The sequence below is a fragment of the Lichenostomus cassidix genome, chromosome 4 (genome assembly GCF_008360975.1).
Source record: "Lichenostomus cassidix isolate B80296 chromosome 4, HeHo_3.0, whole genome shotgun sequence".
Classification (NCBI taxonomy): domain Eukaryota; kingdom Metazoa; phylum Chordata; class Aves; order Passeriformes; family Meliphagidae; genus Lichenostomus; species Lichenostomus cassidix.
This window is the reverse complement of record NC_139484.1, coordinates 61,400,103-61,411,625: the sequence shown is the minus strand read 5'-3', so window position 1 is coordinate 61,411,625 and position 11,523 is coordinate 61,400,103.

The window sequence follows — 11,523 nt, the reverse complement described above, 5'->3', positions numbered from 1 at the left end:
TATCCATTATCTACTTCATACTCTGTTTTCCTCTACTTTTGTTCTTTTTTGCCTATGTGTTTTTTAACTTACTGTTTGATGCTTCATTCTATACACAGTTGAATCAAGAATTCCCACGTCTCCTATATAAATAGGCAGCAAAACAACACACAACACAAACCACACATAACACAACACAAAAGAAAAACAAAACACACATTTCTTTTGGAGCAAACACTAAAAAAATGTGATTGTTTTCAATAGCAAAGAGTGTGAGTGACAGAAAAATCCTGAGGGTTTTCAAAGACATCTTCCCATTCTGTAATTTTACAGATAAATATATGTACTAAATATGCTGGGATGCAGAAATAAATGTTTGAAAAGTAGAGGCACTTGCCCTGGTTAGTAGATGTACTAAAGGAAGGGTGATGACAATTTACTGGTGTGACAAAGCAGGTTTTTGAAAGCAGAATGTTTGGAAATTCATGTGAAAAAAATGACCACAGAGTTCAAAATTACTAAAACATTCACCTTTAAAACTGGTATGTGCTGGTGAAATTCTAAAGTTGTCAGACTATCTGTTTTCATCACCCAACCAAATTTAAGAGCCTGTGGTCCCCAGACAGTGCCTGGGATAAACAAGCAAAGCAGAGGACTGGATTTGGAATGCTGAAATAGAAAGCAATGCAGAGAGCAGCACAGTTAAAGACAAGACAGGTGCAGAAAATATCATGCACTGTTCAATAAAATAGGTTGGTTTAGCAAAACAGCCTCTTTTGTTCTTAAAGCCTGTGGATCTCCTACCCTGCTCAGGGAAGGAACCTACTATTGTTCATGCATGCTGGATCAATGCCCTCTGCAGGGAAAACAGCACAGCTCCTGTGGAAATCTGAATTAAGTCAGATCACCTGGCAGAAGAAAAAACCTGTGCAAAAAGAATGAAGCCTTGAGGGACAACTTATGCTAATGGAACAAACAAAATTAAATAGAGAATTGATATTCCCCAGGCATGGAAGGGGCATCAAGAAAAAGCATCAAGAAATAACTAAATCTTTCATTTAAGTAATGTTTAGAATTGGCTGATTTCCTCTTCCTCATATTATAAAAATAACCATGATATAAGGAAAAAGACCAATTTTTATTTCAACAGTTGTGTAACCAATACAAATGATAAAGCATTCCTGGTAGCTTACCCAACCGTTGAGCATTCATAAATAGGAGAGGAGATTGTGGCAATAGCTGCAAAAGTAAGCTGAGTGAAAAGAGTTTATTTCTTCCAGAGCATGACTCGCATGAGGTTAGCTCTTACTCAGAAATGTATGAAGAGGTAGAGCAAGGGATTTCCCTGTTTAAATCAAGTTGACTGATTAGAAATCCCTTGGCATTTTACAGAGCAATCATGTGAATATATTGCTAGTTGTGAGCAGCACATATTACTAAGTGTATTTCATATGGATTTTTTTTTTTAATTTGTAGTAATGTGGTGGTTCTGACACATTGCACCCAAATTACAACCAAGCCAGAGGAGCACTGTAAAAGATCAAAGATGAAGATCCTGGACATCAGTGAAACTGCTGTCCAAAGTGTTGCACTGGTAAACTTTTCATAGTAGAATGTTTACTCACTGCCCCAACCTCAGTGGTGGACTAGAGCTACTTAGTGCTGAGTGTAATTCTTTCTTCCTCTTGAAAAAGAGGCAATGATGGGAAAAATTAAGGTTTGCAGGTTCCATTAATTTATCTTTTATGTCACTCATTGGGGAAAACTGCTCTTGGCTAGTGATGAGCAGTGCTTTCAGAACAAGCAGCTTTCTACTCGCCAGAACTACTGAACGAAGAAATGCCCTCAATCATTATTCTGGGCAGCAGATTGACATTGAGAATTCAGCTGCTCTGTAAACCTAACTGTCTGACAGGTACAGTTGTATTTAATATTAATTTTTACCACTGTTGCAGATAGAGGTACTGCACAGTTGTACATAGTAAAAACTTTACACTGAGGAATAATTTCAACACTATCAAGAATGTAGTTCAGAAGGCATCTGACTCTACGTATCTTTCCTAGCTTAGTGCCAATGAAAGCTTACTCCTCTGTTACTGGTTTTTGCCAAATCTTCTCTTCTGTCAGCAGTGAAACAAGGTTATTTCAGAGGTGGCACAGAGTTATTGTGTGCTTCTCAAGCTCTGAATTTGTTATATTATCACTTCCTCCAAAGATTTTCCTTATTTAAGCCCACAGAAACATTTTGATGGTTTGCTTTTGCGGAGTCCATAGCAACAGAGTTTTCACGGCATCCAAAATGACTTCATTTTGCTGAACTTAAGTATGAAATATGAACTACCTCAGTCTCCTTTATTAGGAAATCAGGTGTTAGGAGGAAGTTCTTTGCTGTGAGGGTGGAGAGGCTCTGGCACAGGGTGCCCAGAGAAACTGTGGCTGCCCCTGGATCCCTGGCAGTGTCCAAGGCTAGGCTGGATGAGGCTTGGAGCAACCTGGGATAGTGGAAGATGTCCCTGCCCATGACAGGGGTTGAAATGAGATGGGCCTGAAAGTCCCTTTCCAGCCCCAACCATTCCATGATTCTATTCTATAATTTTTTATTCTTCATTGCAATCTGTAGAAAACCTCCTAAAACTTCTGCTGGGGGAACACAACAAAAAGATCAAGCAGCTCTTTCTCTTTGCCTGTGTGATCAAATCCAACAGTGGACGTTTTGGGAAGAGCACACTGTTCACAGACTCCACCTCTGTGCCTCCTAGTTTATCTCATCACATTAAGCCTCTTCTTTTGATTTAAATTCTTACATTAAATTTCCTGGGTTTTTTATTCATTGTCACTTGCAGAAGGCATCTTAAAAGCCCCCAGAGGATTGGTGGATCTAACAAAGGACAGACAGAAACCTCCAGGCTGGTGCAGGGCTGCCAACCAAACAAGCACCTGCAGAAATCTCCCTGTGAGCAGAGTGTGCATTTGAGCTGCTGCACCTGGAGATGAGGGTCGACAGCAACTCGTGCTGGAAGTGAACTGCAAGGGAAGCAACACAGCTGCTCGACAGCCAAACATCCTGCAGCTGTCAGCAATGAGCAGCACACCCCACACAGCTCCTGTCACCTTGCAGGAGCAATGCAGCATGAAGTGGCTTTGCACAGTGAAGTGAGTGTCACACATTGTGGCTCTTCATGCAGGGCACAGCACACAAGATTTAAGAATTGCATTATAATTGACATGGATGATAATTTAAAAATATGTTAAACCTACTCATTCTTCTGTCACATTTCTATGCCTCCTTCTGAAGTGGCTGCTATACTGTGGGCTTGGAAAATGTTGGAAATGGTGTCACTTTATAAAACCTTTGACATAAACCACATCATGGGTGTAATCCATGCTTCTGCTCTGCCTTGGCATTTTGTGAGCTGCAAAATCAAAGACCAAACACTGCCCCATCAACAGCCTCCCCTTTCTGTGGGGTTCAGCAGGTTCACTGTGAACACGTTCCAGTTTTTTGACCCAGGAAGCTTTCCTTGTTTCTGCCTTTGGCAGCTCAAAGCTGTGTCCTCTGACGCTTGACACGCTTGGTTTTACAGACCATCAGCACATTTCAGAGTTGAGACACTCCATCCCCACCCTCTGATTGATTAAAAGCCATCTGCAGCCCCTAGCCAAGCCCCACACACAATAAATCAAGTGCAATCCAGAGGCCAACGGGAAAGGGGCATCGATCTTGGCCAGTGTCATGGGGCTGACAGGAGGATAATGCTGATCATTGTGAGATGCTAAACCTCAGTGATTAAGAGGTTCATCCAGCAGCAATGGCCACTGCCAAGATGTCAAAACCTGGCAGAAAGTCTTTAAAACAATAAAGAAAACAAGCACCCGAGAGTGCTCAAATTAATTGAACATAATGAAAAGTTTTTGAGGTGCTGAGGAGTTGAAGGGGAAGAAGTGGATTGAAGCTGTTCATATCTAATGATGCTATTGTGAAGACAGAAAATTCTAAGTGTTAAAGAGGCAATTTATTTATAATTTATATTATCATTATATGTATCCATCATATCTATTATATATATTTCTTTTGTATTATCATTATAATCTACTTCTTCCCCTCCCCTCTAATAGTAAGGAAGTACAAATATCATGAAAATTGAGAGCATTCTCTCCATGCTGAGTAATCAGAGCTAAGGGAGGACATCCAGGTGTCAGGGCTGGTTCAGAGTCACTCTGTTCCCAATTACTGTCACAGTTCTAAAGTTGGGGAGTTCCTAGGGCCATACCTGAATATATAATTTATATTTATATTATTTATATTTATGTCTATATTTACATTCATATTCATATTCACATACATTTATATAGTTCATATTTTACATCTATATATTAATGTATTTATATTTATATTTATATTTATATTTTTAATATTTATATTTATTTAGTGTGTGAACAGAAATCTCAGACAAAAATCACTAGAAAATGGTCCTAAAAACTTCTGCCACAGAATAACCAAATTTCCCCCATAGGGTGGTTGGGCACTGAGCAGCTCCCCAGGGCAGTGGTCACAGCATCAGCCTGACAGAGCTCAAGGAGTGTTTGCACAATGCTCTCAGATCCCTGGTGGGATTTTTGGGGTTGTTCTGTGCAGGGCCAGGAGCTGGACTCAATAATCCATGTGGGTCCCTCCCAGCTCAGAATATTCTGTGTTTCTATAATTCTATGGAGCTTGGATGTCTGTATTTAATAATCAATTAATATTAAGTGATTTTAGATAATTCTGTCCTTAGATCTGACAAATCCCTCTGACACATAGCACTGTCTTCAAGGCAAAAGCATCAGCAAGGAGTGTGGATCCATAGCTCAGCTGCTACAGTTTATTTCCCAAAAACATCAGCTAATAGGGAAATTGGTGCCCAGGCATCATAGATCCAGTACAGAGGAGTCAGTGAATTTTTTTTTCTGAAATTAATAGAAATATGGGATAGGAAGCAGTGGAGGAATTAGCAGACAATACCCTTTCCACTGAGATATACTTTAGTTGTGGCACAAATGACTTTTTTTCATCCTGCCCATAGCCAGTCTCTGTCAGAGCTAGACATGAGAATCTCAGATTCTCCCCTGTGGATTAGACAATTTACAACATTTGTTCCTTAAGGAGGTCCATGTAATTCTTAGCAAAAACATTAACTTTGCTAATAAGAGTTGTCTTTTAATCCATATCAGTAATTGGTTTGCTGAGTGATTATTTATTTGTAATAACACTCATCTACTGCATCTTAATTTGGGGAGGTTTTGCTCCTTACAGATATTTTTATGAGCCATTGTAACAAAAATCAGCTATATTTGCTCATCCTTTTGTCCTCAAATCCATCACCCCACATTCTGATCGGTTAGGATTATTGACCAAGACCATTGGATTTATTATTCTAAAATTGGATGACTCTGTGCATATTGTTTTATTAGTGTCCAGGTACAGTGCACATAGCTTTTAAAATTGATTGATCTATTAGTGTTGCTTTTGAAGCATAAAAGCAAATCTGTGGCTTAAAAAAAAAAAGAATATGAGATTAGAAAGAGCATAAGATGGAGGATCAGTAAAGGGATATGAAAATATGAAAATAGAGTATGTGGAAATCACAGCATGACAACACACTTGAAAATGCTCCCTTCCTGCTCCTAGGTTTTCTTTCTGCCTTCATTCAAACCTGTGGCTATGTAATTTGCAATTAATGAAACTTCCCGGAATTAGGAAAAAAGCAGATCTAAATTGCTGGAAACTGCTGATCATTTTATTTTTCTAGTGTTTCTTTCATATATTTCTCTCTTCAGGCCTGTGCATTTCTGTTTCCCGTTTGCTGAACAGTTTTAGACTTCAAACAAAATTAAATAAGCAGCTGGCTCAAATGAAGTGCAGGAGACACTTCTGAGCCTCTTGGAAGCTGTGACTGAAGAATGCAGCTGGGAGAGACCTTTCTGTGATAAAATGTGAGGGTTATGAGTTCTCCCAGTTCAGAGAGACCTGTTGAACACCCAGGCCTCTTTCACAGAAAACTTCCATCACCTGGTTGATTTAATTGCACTTTTCTTATGGATTGTTCCAACACCTTTTCTCTTGCAAATCAAAATTTACTAACCAGAGGCTCTAAGCATTCGTGTACAAATCCCAATTTTCTCCTTTAAAAATGAATGCAATTATTGTAGGCCAGGGGGATGTGTTTCTAGCTTGATGATGTTCCAGTGAATGAGATTGGAAAGATGTGCAGGATTGGTTCTTCAGGTGCAAAAAGTGGTGTTCCTAGTTAAAAGGAAAGTTGAAGAAAGGTAGAAAAACATCTCTGTTTGAGAGCATTCAAAATGCTTTTTTTTTTTTTTCAAATAGAACTGGAAGTGCTGTGAAATCACTGACCATGCTTGGGGTCTCTCATGAGGACAGTGGTCCATTGATCTTTCCAAGGTGGTACAGCAGAATCTGTATTACACTTCCACAGAGGACCAGGGAAGAGGGAATTATCCTCAGGTGAGCAGCTCACCCCTGTGGCTGTAGGACTGCCCAACACAACCACTCAGCAGCTTCTGAAGTTGTTGGGCAACTGCAAACCAATCCAAGTCAATTTTAGCAATTAAAAAAAAAAAAACAAAAACCCATCAACTTCCTGGAGAGATTACAGGTAAGGACTGGGATCTGAATTATATATTTTTAATATTTTCCCCTAACTTTTACTTAGAAATTTATCTTGTCTGTGGCTGAGAGCTTTGTGCAAGGCAGAGTTCCTTAGAGGTTTTCTGTTGAATATTCCATTACTCACTGACCATAGGAGTGAAGCAGAGCTGTCCTGAGTTGTTTGTATATGCTGCAATTAATTTCTGACACTAATGAGAACAAGACTAATACAATGCACACCAGATCAGCTTTCCTGCTACGTCCCTTTTTGTATTGACTTGCAAATGATGGTAGCACAAACTTGGTAAAGAAAGCTTTCAAACTAATATGAACTCAAGCAATTCATTCTAATATTTCAGCTATAATACATGTCATATTATCTCAACACATCACAGAACCAATGAAATTGTTACATTAAAACAAGGGTTTCATTTCCATGCTGCTGGTAGCCAGACTTTGCTCTTCATCTGGCAGAAACAAAGTGGAACTGACCATTTGAAAGATTTGAGATTAAAACACAAATTGATGTGGGTTAGAAATCTACAGAGAAAACCTCTTTTTAATGAGGGTTCTAATTCTCTTATCTCTGAGTCAAAAGAATGTTGATATTTTAATATTGGAAACACTTGGCTGCACAGATAGATCCTTCTTTCAAGGCAAGATTCTAAACAAGGTGCAGCATGTGATTATGAGTGAAGAAGGGATGTGTGAAGGGTGCAATGTGTTACATGTGTAGGGAAAAGGAGACTTATCCTGCTGTACTGCTAAAAAACACCCCAAAACATTGCTCTGCATCTAGAATGAAATGGATGGACTTGTTTTGCTATTTAAAGAGTTCTGAAGGCATTTTTATAGGACTGGGGATCAGAAAATAAGGTAATTATAGAAGAAGTCATCCTTCCCAGAGAAAAGGAGCCTCCAAAAGTTAGGGTTTTGGCTTAGGTTTTGACATTTTAATTTCTGGAAGTTTTAGAAACCTTTCAAAAAAATCTTGGCCCAAATATACTTTATCTCATTTTGCTCTAGAAGAAAAGTCTGTCAAAGATTCATAGCTGTTAGGATCTTGTTATTATTCCTTTCCAGTTATTTTGCCTGGAGTGGGATAAAATAAACACTAGTACTAAGCATTTTGTCAAGAGGTAATGAAAAATCTATGTGTTATCACAGAAATGGGACTTCAGAGGTCATGTAGGGGTGGAATAAATTTCACTTGAAGCAGTAAGAAGAAGCTAGTGAGATAGCAGTGTTTTCATCCTATGGTTAGAGAAAAAAGAAAGTGTTAAATCTCCAGGGTTTGTCTGTAGCTGTACTTAGTGACTCATCTTGGACAAATCACTTAAAGACCTTTAGTTGGCTTTACCAACTCCGAAGTTGTTGTGGGTGATGTTAGTGACTTGTAAAACATTTCCTGTTTTCTGAAGGAAAACACTGAAAAAGTATAGGCACACAAAATAAATATAAGCCAATTGAAATGCTGTCTAAAATGGTGTAATGCAGAGAGGCACAAAAGCTCTACTGGAGCAATTAACAGCATTTTTGTTGACATTGGAGAGGTTGTAAGTTCTGATAAGAAAATGAGCTGGTTTAAAGGATAGAGCATGTGTTGAGACAGGAGCAAGAAAGTTGTGAGCTCTGAAAAAGCAAAATTTGGTGACAAAAAGATGGAGTTAAACAAGCTTGTTGTGTTGGTGAAAGAATATAGCCATATTCTTGCAGTGTGGGGCATAAATAGTTCTAGCTTCACTCCTTTATAGGACACTGTTTTATTCCATACCTGAGAGAGCCTTTCTGCATTGATGTGTTGTTCTGAGACAGTTAAATACAAGTTAATGTCAATATTCCATTGAAATGGCTCCACAAAGCTAACAAGCTGCTTCAAAAATATCTTTCAGGAAAATTAGGCTTATCTGCAGTTTTTCTAAGTTGTGTGTTGAGGAAAGAGGTTGATGGCCATTACAACATTGGCAGTATATGAAAAATGAAGGAAATTGATGATAATGTGACTTAGGGGTGAGGCTGGGTAATAATTGCTGAAATCAGAATTATCTGTGTAGGAGCCCAAAAGTAAAAGAATCAGCATCACTGAGAGAATTACCTTCAATGAGTGCAGAAGGAAAGGTACAGTCAAGTTTTCCAAAGATCCATCAAGACTCCAGAAACAACCCAGGCTCCCTCAGGATCCTTTTTTCCCTTTTAATCCAAGTTCACACAGTCCAAGTCTTGAGTCTCTCTCCACCTCCACACAAACAGACATTACAAAATCCTGCTGAGAACCTGAGAGCTAACACTTAGAAAGAGCTGGGCACCAATTTTGTGGTGCTGGGGAGAATTACATTTTAAGAGGTGAAATAAAGACGTCCCATTGGAGAATTTGCAGAGCATTTGGAGTGGTTTAGCTTTCCTCTGCCTCCAGGTGTGTTTGCTTTTCTGTTGCACAAAGCTCCAGCAGAAACAGATGTCTGTTTGCAGGGCTGTATTTCTGTGTTGGCAGGAACTGGAGATGTTCAAACAGCTCCCTCAAATCTTTAGTACTGTACAGAGCATGTGAACGAGGTAATTCTCATCTAACCACACTGAGTCAAGTTCATTCTCTGACTGTGTGAAGTGTTAGAATAACAATAATAATAATAATACAAAAATAAAAAAACCTGTTCAAGCATTGAATGCATCTGATTCACTGACAGAACGATATAAAGAGTTTCTACTCTGAGATCTGACCTAAAGTAATAATTTTTTATATAAAGCAACTTATGAATTAGCTCATGGATCTAAAATACAATAAGGACATATCATGGATGATAAAAAATATAGTGGGTTTTCCTTGATGAATATTTAGAAAAGACCTCCAAAATCATTGAGCTCAAACATTAATTCAACAACTCCATGCTCACCACTAAAACGTACTTAATTAACTGTTCCTCTAATTGGATAATTTCTGTTAAGTATGCTAATTTGTTACGCTTGTAAAATTGTCGAAGTCCTGTATCACATGTGCATTTTGCACCTTCATTAAAGGTAACAGCTTTTTATCATCTTAGTATTGTTTGGCTTGTGATTTTAGGCATCAGGAGTGTCTCTCATTTTGAGGTTTATGGCTACCTGGGGAGTAATAGGAAGGAATCAGAGTTGTCACTCGAAGTTTGGAGAGCAGAAGCTACTGAGTCACATTTTTTTTTTTTCTGCTGTAGTGAAATTGTAGTACCTGTTGGATCACTGGGAATTTTTCCTGGTTAGGAGTGGCCCAAAATTGGAAAAAAATTATCTCATGCTTAGGTAGCAGAATTACCATCTGAAGTTTTTTTGCTTGTTTGGGATTTTGGGTTTCTTTTGGTGATTGTTGTTCTTCTTTGATAATTTTATTTATTTATTTGTTTTAATAACTGAAGAAAGTAGACTGTAAGCTTGCAACTACTGGGACAGAGATGAGATCTTAATTTCTACAGCTGCCTCCTTGTTCTTTGAAAAGAACATTCCATAGAGGATGGCTGTTTGCAAAATAGAACTTTTCTAACAAAACCGGGGAAGTTTTTACCTCTGTGAAATAATCAGGCAACCTGGAGCATGATTGATTCCACTTGTGATGCTGGAGGAAGAAAAGACATAAAGCAAATGGTATTTGAAGTAAGTGAATCAGATCAATTGTTTTCATTTTGCAAAGGCTGGTCAAGAGAGTTTTTCTCCATTCTGCTCTTGCTGATCTGGGAATTTTTTGTCAGAAACACGTTTTAATTAGGTTCTGAAATGATACAGAAACACTGGCTCTGGAGAAGAGTATTCAGTCTAGGTAATTGGGAATGACTGGTGCTAGTGTAGGGTAAAATCTCTCACAGACACTTTGGTCAGGTACTTAACAAGCCCAAAAGAAATCCATAGCAAAAATAATAAATAAGGGTAAAAAAAAAAGGATTTGTTTGTAATGATTTTGTGTGTGATATTTTATACGTGACACTGCAAATGTAAGCAGGTTTTCTTAAGTGTATTTGACCAGATAAGTTTTATAGTGTAGACATTAATCAAAATAGGAATAAAAGTTATTATTTTCATGTCCTGAAAATCTGTCACACCATGCATTTCCACCCTTTGGCAATCAAGACCATTAAATTATTTTAAATCATAGTCTCAGTGACAGAGAAAACAATGTACAGGAATTAAAAATCACTGACTTTTAGGTTTTTCTTTCAATTCTGATTACAAGGCTCTATCCTTTTATCTGTTAATGTATATTGGTGCTGCTCACATATAAGTGTTTTGTAACACTTCTCCATCATGGATTTTGACATTTGTATTTATTAGATACATGTTTGAAAAGTGCAAAGAAAATCTTTCATTTGGGGAAGATTGTGTGGACCTAAGGGCTTCATTCTTTCTTGGTGTGATTAGTGCCTCATTAGTGACTCTTAGGCTTTCATTAAAACTGCCTGCAGTGTTTTGTTAATTGTATTCTCTTTGAGGCCAAACCTTTTCCCCCCTGATTAGCTCTGACAGCAAAGGGAAATTCTTGGGGTTGGTTGCAATGAAATAGATTTGGCTGATCTTAAATTTTCACTGAGTGAACAGATTCTAACAAAAACTTGGTTGCCAATATCTGACACTAAACCCCAAAGAAAGCACCAGGTCAAAACACCACAGTTCTTTTAAAACCTTGTGTAGATCTCATGATTATTATAGACCTTAATAGAGAGGTGCCTTTCTGACAGCTTTTTGTAGAGAAAATTGAACCTATTATATAAACAAAACCCTTTCATTAGAAAAGAAGCCACTTCTGAGGATACTTTGATGGTGTTTCCAAAATACAATGATTATCCTGAATAGTTATCATTACAAGCAAAGTTGCTATAAGCTGGGTTGGTTGGTTTGTTTGTTTTCATTTGTTTTTTGGTTTCGTTTGGTTTTTG